Source organism: Carlito syrichta, unplaced genomic scaffold (assembly GCF_000164805.1).
Source record: "Carlito syrichta isolate Samal-C Ts95f unplaced genomic scaffold, Tarsius_syrichta-2.0.1 Scaffold274000, whole genome shotgun sequence".
Classification (NCBI taxonomy): domain Eukaryota; kingdom Metazoa; phylum Chordata; class Mammalia; order Primates; family Tarsiidae; genus Carlito; species Carlito syrichta.
In genome coordinates, this window is record NW_007218096.1 from 102392 (window position 1) to 116229 (window position 13838).

A 13838-nucleotide genomic window follows, 5' to 3' on the forward strand; every position below is an offset into this window, starting at 1 on the left:
TAATCCCCACAAAGCCCCGCGCAGGGCGCAGCATGACAAGCAGGCCCACGCCGCCTGCAGCTCGGCCGAGCGTGCTCGGAGGGGCCGAGGCGGGATTCGCCGCGGCTGTCACTCGCTCCGTCCGCTCCTCTAATTGGATTCTCAACACGCAGAGGTCAGCAGAAACGCCGGGAAGAGGAGAATCAAAGGAAAGGGGCGTCCGGGAGATAAAGAGAGGCATTCTTCCCGGGCCACAAAGACCGCAGTGCGAGGGGGTGGGAGGGGACCCCGTGAGGGGCTGTCCATCTGGAAGCGGACGAGGACAGGCTGAGGGCCTGTTTCCTCCAGGCTGGCGTCCCCACCTCTGCTCATGGGCACCTCGGGCCTGTGCGCCATCCCTGCCTGCAGGGCCTGGGCATCCTCGAGTCCTGGCCTCTCCCTCCCCCCGGGTTGAGGAAGCATTCTTGGAAAGTGGTGGGAAGGCTTGGGGGGCTTGGACCTGTGTCCCCATCCTGGCTTGCCATCTGCTCCTTCTGAGGTTCAGCAAGTCTTTGCAGTCCTCTGGGCCTCAGTTTCCTCTTCTGGGGAGTGGGCTTAACTACCAGTTGCCACACAGGGCGGTGGCCAGGATGAAATGAAGGGATGCCAGCAACATGCTTGGAGCAGAGGGTCCACTGCAGGGGGCAGGTTACGCGTGTCCCTTCTTGAAGCTCCTCTGCCAGACTGTCTAGGACGGACATGGCCTCTGTCCCAGGAAAAAGGCGAAAGTGCTTCATGACTCTAACACCCGGGACAGGTGAGAGGGGACGACAGCCCCCGGCTGAGCAGGGACTTTGACACTCACGTCCTCAACATCACCCTGTGCCTGCCAGGCAGGGGAGGAAACTGTGGCCCAAAAGGGAAGGGAACTGGCCAGGCCACGCAGCCACAACATAGCCGAGCCTGGGTGGGGAGGCTGCCCCTGCAGGGCCCGGTGCTCTCCTGAGCAGATGGGCAGGTCTTGTGTACGTGTGTTTGTGTGTGTGCATGTCCACCAACAGGGCGACGGGCGGGTCTGGGACGGACCCCGGCTGCACGAGGGGCCCTGTTTGCTTCTAGAACGTCAGAAGTGCTGACTTTCCCGCATGAAAGAGGCCTAGGAGGACCTCAGAGCAAATGTCCAAGAGACAGGAAATCAATGCCCTGACATCTGGCCCCAGAAAGTGTGTGTGCATGTATGTGGGGGTGTGTGTGCGTGACATACACATATGTGCCTTCCACTAGTTGATCCGGCACAGCACATGCTCACAAAGGCCCATTTCCATGTACATATGGCTTGATAAAATACACACGTGGACACACGAATACTAACACCAGCTACTCTCCGTGTGATGGTGTGTACCCCTGCAAACACATACCCACCAGACCCAGCGAGTGTACCCACATGCAGACAGGACCCTCCCTCTGTGGCTAGATGCACATGCCTGTTGGCTGCTGTGCACACGTGCTTATGCATGCACTCATCCGACTGACCCAACACACACGAGTGGGCTCCCCCTGCATGCAGACGTGCTGGGGCAGGTCAGGCAGACACGGGAACACACAAATGCTGGGAGTCATGACGCACAGCGGGCTCTGGGGGCACCTGCACAGGCGAGTGCTGGGCACAGCCCACCCCGAAATGTACGTGCACGCTCACAGATCCAGAGACGTTTCGCCCGCACATGCAGATGCTGGGTCAGGGCACGCTTGTGCACACACAGGCACATAGACAGCTCCCAGCAGGCCCGGCACACACGCATGCGTGCCGGGGACGCTCCACACTGACCCAGCACATGCGTGCACATCCCTCGTAGGTCCGCAGGGGGCTCCCCCAGACAGACAGCGCTGACAGCAGGTGTGGGGGAGGGCAGCTTGGGCCCGGGGTTGCCAGGGATACGGGTGTGGGGCTCCCTTAGCTACGTGGCCTGCCCAAGCAGCACAAACAGGCTAGCGACCACTCTCAGGGCTCTGCCATGTTGCCAGGCAACAGCGATGCCTTCAGGGGGAAACTAGAAACTCGGGGCTGGCTTCCGGGGAGCAGCCAGTGAGACCCCGACAGGTGCCCGGCCAGGACCGCAAAGGCCCGGGCAGGACCTCTTCTCTCTAAGGCTGACATGAGGCTCTGGGCCCAGAATGTGCTGGGGACACAGGGACAGAAATGCCTCCGCCCGGCCCCCACGCCTCAGCCAGGCCATACAAGCTCCACTAAGCAACCTGTGTCCAGTGCCGGCTGCGTACTTGCTGTGTGGCCTGGAGCAAGTCACTTGCTTTCTGGGAACGTTGGTTTCCTCAGTTACAAAGGGGATGGTGACAGCCCAGAGCCTTTAGTATTGTGGGTTCCAGGCTGCTGACCACATGCCTCGTGCCAGGAGTGGTATAATGCTTTATAATCATCTCCTTGTCTTTGCAGCTTGCTCTGTGACATTCCATTTATGATTGTACCCGATTTATAGATGAGGAGATCAAGAATTTGGGAGCAGAATCATGTCCAGGGCCATGTAGGTAGTAAATGTTGGAGCCGGTATTTGAATCCAGGCGACTGGCTCTTATCTACTTTTCTAAAGTCTTCCCGTTTTGGGGTGGCTAGGGTGTGACAATCCACGTGGGGTCACTAACCTCATGTCATGGATGGTCACAGCTGCCCTGATGGCCTGTCGAGGGGCACCATGAGGACGAGGTAGGACAGAATCTGAGGCTGTTAATGCCTAAAAGTCCTTCTGCAGATGGTGACTCTGAGCCCCGGGGTGAGGGAAAAACGTGCCCTGCCAGGGTCCCAGCTGTCACCATCCCCCACCCCTCAGACGTGCACACTCTGTCCTGCTTCCTAGGAGCTCTGCTGGGGCACTGGGCTGGGGCCTGCCTTGAGAAACACTTGGGACCAACCTGGGCAACATAAGACCTTGTGTCTACAAAAAACAAAAAGTACTAGCTAGGTGTGGTGGCAGTATAGAGGCTGAAGTATAAGGATTGCCTGAGCCCAGGATGTCAAGGCTGCTGTGAGCTGCAATTATTGTCATCATGCCACTGCACTCCAGCCTGGGCCACAGAGTGAGACCCTGACTCAAAAAAAAATGAGGCAGCAACCAGTGTGGATATCTGAGGAAAGAACATTCCAGGCAGAAGTGGCCAAGAAGGCCAGTGGGTCATGGGGGTGGGGGTGGGGGCGAGGGGAGGGGAGGCCAGGAGAAATGGGACGAGGAAGGTCAGAGAGGTGAGGGGAGGGAGAGACCTTGGAGGGCGCACGGGCCATTTCCAGGACCTTGGCTTCTGCTGTGTTTAAGATGGGTGGCCTCGAGGGATTCTGCACAGACCAGCGTCCGGGGGACCCTGGACGGGAGGGGGTAGGGTGGGAGCAGGCTGGAAGGGCCCAGGAGGCTGCTGAGTGGGTGAGTCTGGACTTCACAGTAGAGGTCCAGGCTGGAAACAGGCCTGGAGAAGGCAAGTGAAGCCCCGGGACTGGATGGCACCACCCAGGGAGAGAGAAGAGGCGGTCAGGCCTCCACAGAGGAGAGGAGACATGACAGGGCGGGACCCTAGGGGTGAGGGCGCTTCCGAGGAAGGGACAGCAGTCACATTGTCAAATGCGGCTGGGGGGTCAGGAAGCGGAGGTCTGGCACTGCCCCCCGGGCTGGCGACAGAGTGGACTGAGGGCCAATGTCCGATATGAACGTGCTCACGAGAGGGCCAGGACAGGGGTCGGCAGCATGGGGCTGAGAGGGCCCGAGATGGCTTTGGATCAAACCTGCCCAGCAACCCTGATCCAGTCCCAGCTCTGACTCTTTCTAGCAGTGAGCCTCGGGCAGGTTTCTTCACCTTGCTCAGCCTTAATTTCCCACCTGAAGAATGGGGATAATGCCTCCTTTTACTTCCTAGGGTTGTTGAGAATCAAATGAAATAATAATTGTGAAAAAAACTTGCAAATATTAAAACAAAATTAGCGGGGTGTGGTGGTGCACACCTGTGGTTCCAGCTACTTGGAAGGCTGGGGCAGAAGGATCGCCTGAGCCCAACAGGTCAAGGCTGCAGGGGCCGTGAGCATGCCACTGCACTCCAGCCTGGGCAACAGAGTAAGACTGACTCAAAATAAACAAATAAACAAAACCAAAACCAAAAAAAAAAAGCAGGACAAATAAGCCCGGGTGTGGGATTTTTTTTCTCGCTCTATTGTCCATTCGCTGTATGACCTTGGGTTGGTTATTCAGCCTCTCTGAGCTCACACTTGCTTTCAGCAAGAGCCGTACCCAACTTTTGGGGATTGTAAGGATTCCGCACAGCATCAACACCAAGTCTAGTGCATGAGGCCTGGTGCAGGGTGGGCACTTGACCAACCGGTTTGCTTCTTCATGGGACTCTTATTTGGTTGGGTACAACTGGAGTCCTGCAAGTGGGCGGACAGGTGGGAGCAGGATGCTGAGTTCCAGTGCAGGTCCCTGGACAAGCTATTTGATCTAACTTCCTGGGCCTCAGTCTTTATAGCTGTGAAGTCTGTTTAGGGGTGAGAGGGACAGAGAGGACAGGAGACCAAGCACACGATGCATCCAGACACGACTGACAGGGGTGACATGCATCTGCGGCCTCTCCCGGGCCTGCTGGCTGGTCAGGCAGACAGGTGACAATCACCAGAAGACACAGCCCTGTGAGGAGGCAGACTAATCACCCTGCCTCCACAGGGCCCCTGGGAAGAACAAAAGGCCAGAATGACTGCAAGAGCAGGAGGGTTGCCCATCCCACCCCTCAAGGTGACCCCTGGCCTCCCCTCCCTTACACGGGCTGGGTGAGGCTGCCCCGCCTGCTCCAGCCCTGCCGAGCTCACCCACACATCCCTCCTCAGTCAGGCCGCGCTCCCCAGGTGGAGGGCCTCTCCTGGGGCCGGCCCACCTCCTCCCACCCAGGTCGGAGCCCGGGTCTCCCGTGGTGGAGTTTCAGGGGACCCCAGGGTCTCACCCCTGCCGGGAAGGAGACACAGGGGTGGGGAAAGTGATCTGATGGGACATCTTAGGGATGCCGAGGAGCTCTGGGAAGAGCCCAGGAGATGGCAGTGCCAGGTCCTAGCCCAGCGCTGCCCCCCAGAGTACCCCGTGACCCTGGGCGAGCCACTGCCCCCCTTGGCTTCGGTTCCCTTGCCTCTAAAGTGGCGATAATAACCTTCGCCGTGCTCCTCTCATGTGGGTATCATTCAGATCAAAGCATCTTATGGGGTGAGACCAAATGTTACACAAAAGCAGCCTCCACTCTCTTCTGGAACAAAGCAGGGTGTAAGTAAATAAATACTGTACATATGTAAGACATTATAATTACAAATGGCATTTCCCTCCCCCGAGCTATGGAAAAAGACCCAGCTTGGGACCCTGTGAAGAATTCTCCTTAGAACGTTAGGAGGCCCGGGCTGAGTCCGGCTCTGCACCTGGTCAGGTGAGGCCGCCCCGCCTCCCTGCCTCCTCGAAGCCCTGCTAGGGCCCAAACAGAGGTTGGTGTCATTCTGTCAATGAGAAACTGACAATACTATATCCTCTCCTCCTGAAGGCAGTGAGCCTAGGATGGGGAAAAGGAGGTCAGGCAGGTCTCGGTTCAAGCCTCTTACTTGCTGTGTAGCCTTGAACAACTCCTGTTTCCTCTCTGGGCCTCAGGTCCTCTTGTGAGGTGTGAGGCTGGTGCTTGGACCTGGGGGCTTGGGTAGGGGCATCCAGGAGAAGCAGCCAGGCTGGGGGCTGGGGAGGAAGGGCCCCGGGGAGGGGTGCCCTCACGGGGTGGGGTGAGGCCAGAGCAGACCAGTGGGGCCCGGGCCAGCTGCCGCGGCGCATTGAAAAGCTCTTAACCACACCGAATTGTTAACGGCTCCCAAATCCTGTTGTAGCACAGGCTTAGAGAGGCTTAAACTGTTAAATGCACAAACTTCCTCAATAAACGGCCTCCCTGCCAGATTCCAAAGCCAGATGAAAAGGCACTGGCTGGAGGGAGGGAACCTCCCCAGCTGTTTATGGCCCTGCCGAGTGTTCTGGAGTGGCCCGCATGGCTCAGGGTGCAGATGGGCTAGTCTGGGGCTGAGAGGACAGTGGGGGGCCCAGGGGTCCAAGCACCTCCCTGGCTGTGTCACCCTTGGACGAGCTGCTTCACCTCTCTGAGCCTCAGTCTCCTCGTCTATAAAACAGGGGCAGCCTCACCTAACCTGTAGGGTGACTGAGGGTCAGCAGGACATTGCTCATGCAGAAGAAGTTGAAGCAGGGGCCGTGGATGGGCAGGCCTGCCTCTGCCGCCCAGGAGGGGCACGGCGTCGCCTGTAGCAGTTTCCAATCAGACAGCAGAGTTCAGGGAGGCACCCAGGCAGAAGACAGCAGAGGCGAGCATTGGGGAAATGCGGTGAGGGGCACACGGGGTGCTGCGGGGGAACACTTTCCCTGAGGTGTCCCCGCTTCCCTGAGCCTGAGCCTTGGGACTCTGCTCCATCTCTGGATAGGAAAGTCATTCGTCCTTGAAGGCCCAGTCCTGGGTCTTCCTCCTCCTCCAGGAAGCCCTCCTGGTTGCCTCAGCAGGGTCGATTCCCTCCTTCTTGGGAAGCCCCCCAATCCTGAGCATGAGCCCCTCAGCCAGTCATCTGCCACATTCTCCCCATTTCCACCATCTCAGGGACTCCTCAGTGATCCGGGCTGGGGTGAATGTTCCCATTTCTCAGGGAAGGAGACTGAGATTTCCCAGCACACCCTGCTGGTCACTCTCCCTAGCTTCTCTGGGGGTGCAGGCTCAATGCCCAGGTAGTTACAAGATGGCCTCAGGCATCAAAGGTGAGTACATGCAGGCATCGGCCACTCTGGATTAACAAGTCCCGGCAAGCTGGAGAAAGCCAGGTTCAAATCCTGGCTCTGCCACTTAGTGGCTGTGTGGCCTCGGGCAACTTGCTGGCTCTCTCTGAACCCTGGTCTCATCATTTGTAAAGTGGAACTAATAATATCTACAGAAGAGTCAATGAAAGCAAAGCACACAGTGCTGGGCACATGGGCGAAGTCTTTCACCTCCGTCTCAGGCCCTTCCAGGTCTCTCAGGACTCCTTTCAGCCCTGCCTCTCTTGGCCCTGGACTGCAGTGGAACTGAAACCCCGCAGCCCCTTCCACCCCGCTCTGTTGGCCAAGAATACCCCTCCTCTGCTCCACTCTGGAGGGCTGCGCCTTGTCTGGGGGTGTGAGAAGCCAGGGTTCAAAAAAACCAATACATTTCTGATCAGCTTTATTCAGAAGTAATTCCTTTTCTGCCCTTGGTTCCTCCATCCTCCAAAGCCCTAGGAAAGCGGCTCCTCTTCCAGGAAGCCTCCCCAGCTCTCTCCCCATTCCCTCCTAAGCGCCCCAAGGCCATATCGTGGGTGGAGCTGTCTCTCCCACGCAGCCTGGAGACTCCAGAGAGGGCAAGAGGGGAGTTCCCCATGGATTGGCTCCTATGCTTAGCTGGCGCACAGTAGGCGCTGAGGGTGTGTTATTTGGATGAAAACAAATGAGCTATTCTGGAGCCAGTATTGTCCAATATTTCTTGCCAGGCTGCTGGGAATACGAAGACCAGAGGGAAAGAATTGTCTCACGCCCTGATATCCAGAACCTTCCATCTAGCTGATTCAGAGAGGAGAGAGTGCAGAAGTGACCCCTGCCCTTCCCAGGAGCACCCACTCTGGCTGCCTCTGGGTTTTCGCACCTCCTCTGCATCAGGCCAACTCTTGCTCCTGATTCACTTCCACCCGAGTGGCCCTCTTTCTAGAGGTCTTCCCCAACCCCCTGCTTCCCTGGCAGACACTGCCCTGGGTGGGTTGGGTGCCCCTGTCCACTTCCACAGGCCCCTCCTGTCTGCTCTGCTGTCCGTATGAGCTGGGCCCCTGAGCCTTCACTGTCCACAGATGTGTCTGTCAACATCTCTAGATGGGATGGCCTTGAGGGAGGGGCCACGGTTGACCTCTCCAAGGATCCCAGATGCCTGGGGCACGACAGGCACTAATATGTGTTCATGCACTGGTCCTCCAGGAAGACATCGCTGACCCCTCCAAGAAGCAGAGAAGCAGGCACTGGTGTGCAGTGGATGCCTGGTGGAAGGACGTACTACGGACGGACGGATGGACGGATGGACCAATGGCTGGGCAGGAGAGGGGAGGCAGGGAGGAGGCGGAACGTTCCTAGTTTTTAAAAGCAAAGACCTGAATAGCTTGAGTGCTTTGGCCAGCATCCCCCTCCAATCCCCTTCCCAAAAGGTTAGCCTGTGTGGTCTCAGACCCGGCCTGAGCCTGGGGGTCTGGAGGGGCTATCTATCCCCCATACACCCCCCCCAGCTGGTGTCTCCACCCTGCTCTTGAGGAGAAGCAGTCGAACTTTGTGTGTGGGGGTCTGAGCGTCCCCTCCCACCCAGCATTCCAACCCTCACACCCTTCCCCAGCCAGCACAGGCTCTGCCAGCTGGCAGCTTCCCACCCCTTCCCCACTGCCTGCACCCCACCCCCACAGGCTCCCCCAGACACATCTGGGCCGTGGGTCCAGCCTCCGTGGGAAGGGCTGGAGCTGAAAGCAGGGTGGGAAGGAGGCCATGGCAAGGGCGGCCCAAGATACAGCTCTGAGAGTCCAGGGACGACTCCTGGCTTCCGGCCCCCACCCTCTTTCGGCTGGAAAAACAGAGGATTCCGGGAGTAAAACAGAAAATCGTGCCACAGGCATAATATCTGGTGCTGGTGAGCATGCAGGGAAACAGGCACTCTCCACGGTGGCCACGGGGAGGGCGCCTGGCCCAGGTCTTCTGGAAGCTCATTTGGCGATGTGTGTCAACAGCGCTGGGAAGAGCACACGCCCTTTGACCCCACAACTCCTCACTTGGAAAGGCATCCTATGCAAACCCCAACAGCAGTGCAAAAGACTGAGGAGCAATGAGGTCCCCTGGCACTTGGACTACCACGAGCGACCTACCTGTCCATCAACAGGAGAGCAGTGCACACAGCTCAGTGCACTCACACTATGGGTTCTAAGCCTCCCAAGATGCTGCCACAGCTCATCCACAACACGCTATTAAGTCAAAGATCCTCATGTATTTTAAACAGGAGCCCATTTTTTTTCTTTAAAAAAAATCAACATGTATAAATACACCTGGAAGGCTTGACATCACTTTGTTCACCGTGGTTATCTCTGGGTGAAGGGATTATGGGTGCTTTTAATTTTCTCCCTTTTGCTTATCAGTAATTTCTAAAGACTCTACAGATAACCTGCATTGCTTTTATGATAAGAAAAAGTTATTTTTTCCTCAAAATAAAAAGCTCACCAGGAAAAAAAATGCTCACAGGCAAAGACAGTGTTCGTCAAAGTCCTTATTTTTATAACATTCTTCTAGGTATTTTCTAACTTACTCTGCTTCTGTTCATCCTGCTTTGCCGATGAGAAAGCAAAAGTTTGGAGGGGGTGAGTGGCCTGCCCGAGGTCAGACAGCTAGTGAGAGGCAGGGCTGGGGCGTGACACCAGGTCTCTAAAGGCAAGGTCAAGGAGAAGCCACGGGTGTGGGAGCAGGCAGGCGGAGTGGGGTGGGCACTGCATGGCAGAGCAGGACAGAGAGAGAGCGGCTGGGAGGGGAAGCCCTATGGCTGGGAACTGGGGCATCTGAGCTGGGGCCAGTGAACCCACATGTGCGTGCAGCCGCCCAAGCTGGTGAGCGGCCCTTGCCCCCTCCAAGCAAAATATGAAGACTCCCACTTCTTCCAAGAGCCTCACAGTCATCACACTCTCTGGAGAACCGCCCCCAGATCCGTTAGAGGTGGGTCGGCTGCTGGGGGCGTGCGGGGCAGGAGACAGGGGGAAAGAGGGGTTCCCACACAGATGGGCTGGGAGAAACCGAGGCGGGGGCACATTTACATTCCAACCTAGCAAGATCTGGAAAGAGTCAGAGAAAAAGACTTGGGAGGAGCAGCTGCGGTGGAGGGGACATCCCAGGGACACTGCCTGCCACCCCAGCAGAGCTGCTGGTGGGAAGCCCCGGGGGCCTATGACTCCAAGGAGGTGGGGAAGCAGCAGACAGCTCTCCTGCAGGATGTCCTGGGGGCCTGGGCCTCACCTGGCAGCTGTGCAGGCACAGATAAGGCACTCGATCAATAGTGGGCAGGCGACTAAACAGGGGAAAGCTACCCCTGCCCTCTACACCCAGCAGAGCACTGTCTACCCTTCACTCATGCCCTAGGCTGTAACACCTCGGGGATCCTTTCTCCATGCAGTTCTCACAGCCTACAATCCTCTCCTTCCCTCCCTTAAATCCTGCTCACTCTTCAAGGCCCAATTCAAAGGTCACCTCCTCCCCGAAGCCTTCTGAGATCCCCAGTGAAAACAAGATGCCTCTTCGTCACGCTCTCCAAGTGCTTCGTCTGGAAGGACCTCACTTCTGGCAGGACCGAGTTCTGCCTTGTTCTCTGCCTGTCGCAGTTCCCTGCTCACCCAGGAGTCGCTTGAGGCCAAGTCCCAAGCGTCAGGGTTTCTTGGGAACCCTCGGCCTTCCCAGGCCCATCAGCTCAGGTGATGCCTCTTCCAAGAAGCCCTTCCTGAAACTCTTCCTTTTTTGATCTCTGTTGCTCCATGGAATTTTTTTCCCCTCACCCATCACGGGCTTCACCTAGCTTATTATTTTGTCCACTAACTTTCTTCTCTGTCTTCCCCACCCACCTACCCAGACTACAATTTCTGAAAGGGCAGCCAATGTGTCTGCCTTGTCTGTTTCTGTACTCAGCACCCAACATCCATCTGTTAGAGGGTCGAATGGCACACAGAGGGTGCTTAATGCATGCTTGCTGGATGCTTGGCCTCTCAGCGACCCACACACCCCTGGAGCTCTGCACACAGTAGGTACCAGAGGAGGTTGGTCAGATGCAATCAGTTCGGCCCCGGTTTTGTAGACCACTCACTGCTCAGGAACCAGCAGCCTTTGTTCCCCAGGGTCTCCCACCCCTGGGCTGCTGGCTGCTCCCCACGAGAACCTCACTCTCCATCAGGAACCCTGATCCCTGCCAGGATTCCTGCTCCCCATGAGGATTTCCCACTCCCCATGAGGAACTCCCCCTCCCTGCCAGGACCCCACTCCCCATGAAGACCCCTGCTCTGCTCCCTGCCAGGACCCCCGTGCCCCACCACAACCCTCACTCTCCACCAGGACCCCCACGTCCCGCCAGGACTTCCATTGCCTGCCAGGACCCCCGTACTCCATCAGGACCTCTGCTCCCCCTCGCCCAGAAGACTTCATTCAACCTTATCTTCTCCCATTTCTATTAACCAAGCCATGGACGTTTTCCTGTCAAATTATATCTCAATAGTAAATAGACCTTTCCAACCACACCCTCATGGAGGTTCCGAGAACGTGGCCCCACCCCACCCCAGGGTGGATGCTCCCTGGGGTGGTGCCAGGGCGGGGCTTGCACTCATCCCTCTGGCCTCAGGTCCCAGCTCGGTTTGGCTAGGGCTGTGTTACCCTACCATGCACCCGAACTAACAGTCTTGTTTGGAAACCATCAGGGTTGCTTGGTGAAAAGCACTAATTCTTGGTCACATGACTCAGCCTGGGGGAGAGGTTGGAGCTGGACCCAGGAATCTGCATTTGAGCCAACTTCCCAGGTGATTTTGATTACAACAAAGGTCCCCAGGCCAGAGGCTGAAAAGGCACTTGGGTCAGCCACTCAATGGGCACTGCCGTCAAGTTCCTGCACGTCCCAGCTGTCAGGGCCAGCAGCTGTGGGGCCTGGGCTGCAGCCGTCCCACATCTGGGGGACTGAGCACAGGACACGGCAGCAGCTGGTGTCCTTCTGGACTCCCTGAGCTCATTAATCACACCCTGACGGGTCCCCACTCACAGCCAGCGGCCTTGGGTGGGCCGTGAAACCTGGGGCGGGTGGGAGTGGGAGGGACCCATGCTGGGCACATCCTACTGGGCACCACCATGTACCTCCACTATCTAGCTCTGAGAACCTGCCCATGGTAGCACCCTCCAACACGGCCCCACAGACCCCACCTCCTGGCGTTCGTGCCATGTGTGGTCCCCTTCCTTGGGGTTCAGGCTGAGTGTGACAACTCACTCTTAATGAAAAGAATATGCTGTCACTTCTGGGACCAGCTTCTAAGAGGCTGTGGCTTCTGTCTCACTGGATCTCTCTTGTCTCTCCCTCTGGGGAAAGTCCCTGCACATGGAGAGGCCTGCGTGGCAGAGGTGGAGGCCTGTCACCAACCACGAGAGTGAGCTTGGCTGCAGATCCATCCCCTGTTGAGCCTTCAGATGAAACTGCAGCCCCAGCCGACACCTTGACAGCAGCCTCATGGGGGACTCTGAGTCAGAGGCCCCAGCTGAGCCACACCTGACCCCCTGACCCTCAGAAATGATGACATTGCAAATGTTTGTTGTTTGAAATGGCTGAGTCTCGGGATAATTTATCGTGTAGCAGTAGATTATGAATACACCTGCTCATCTGCACACCACCAGCATCAGTCTTCCTCCGTCCCTCCTTGAGCCCTCAGCCGTGGCCACGCCAAACCAGCCTCCCTATTGGACCAGGCTGATTCATGTCCCCAGACCTTTAGTCATGCAGATCTATTCTCTGGAGGCCCTGGGCCACCTACCCAGCACACCCCTCTCCCCAGACTCAGTGCCGCATCACCTCCTTGCAAAGCCTGTGCCATTTTCTGAGCCCACTGCAGCCTAAACACTCTTATGAAACACATCACAACCTCTGTTCGCTGAAGGCCTGTCTCCCCCACCAGACTGTGAGCTCCAGAAGGCAGGGCCGTGGTCGGCTTCTTTTCTGTATTACCTGAGGCTCAGCACAAGTTCTGACGCAGAAACGGCTGGTCAAAGTTTGATGAGTGGATACATAATCAACAATGAGTGACTGGCTCTCCAGTCCCTCGTCCTGCCACGCCCTGTTCTTCCAAGGCTCAAGGATATAAAGCCGAACTTGTTATCTTTCCCCAAAACCAGCCCTTTCTTCTAACTTTCCCATGTCTTTTCCAGAACTTCCTGTTACCGCCAACTCTTCCCCTCCTCCCTCTCTCACCTGTCTTCACGGCCCACCCCTTTCCCTGGCAAGACAACTCTTGATCACACCCCCGCTCCAGCACTGTGGACACGCCAGTCCAGGCCCTCATCCCGCAAGATGACAGCAACAGGTGCCCTGCAGGCCGCTGGCCCGTCCCTGGCTCCCTCACTCATCCTTCCAGCCATCTTGAAAGTGCTTCCTTGCTTGTCCCAGAGGGCAGGGGAGGAGCCACAGGGTGGTAGATGTGAGGAGCACCTCATCAGGCGAGGATCTCTGCAGCCACCCCCAGCTCTCCAGGGGCCCCGGGATAGAGTTCCAGCTCATCCTGGCCCAGCCTCCGATTTCCACAGGGAATGCCCCATCCCACCCCTACCAACACAGCTCGCAGGTTGGGCACCTGGGCTCTGTACACATTGCCACATTAGTTAGCATCGATGAAGCACTTTCTGTGTACTGGACACCACTGCAAGCACTTGACACATCTGAAGTTCTTGACGCCTCACGTCAGCCTATGAAGAGGGGTTTACACTTGGCCAAGGTCACGCAGCCAGTGAGTGGCAGGGGAGCGATTTGAAGCAAGGCCCACCGACCTCTGCAGCCTTCTAATCACTAGGCAGTATCTCCCGCACATGTGTCTGCAGACCACCCTCATGGTTCTTTGCCATATTCCAACATCATCTGCTCACTTACTGTTTCCCCTTAGACTAAGCATGTGGCATGGCGGGTGGGAGGGTAGACCTTGGAACCCCAGATGGTCTTCTTCCTCTCTGGACAAGCTCCCCAAGCCTCAGCTTCTTCACATGCAGCAGACCTTCCCTCCCTGGGACTTT

The 13838-nt window shown here is 57.1% G+C and overlaps 1 protein-coding gene across 1 annotated transcript in view; it reads right to left on the reverse strand.

Annotated features, from left to right (window-relative positions):
* LOC103254244 (ephrin type-B receptor 2) overlaps window positions 1-13838 on the reverse strand; it is a gene marked incomplete at both ends in the record, with an annotated part of 120857 nt that overhangs the window by 102383 nt on the left and 4636 nt on the right. The window lies entirely within an intron of this gene.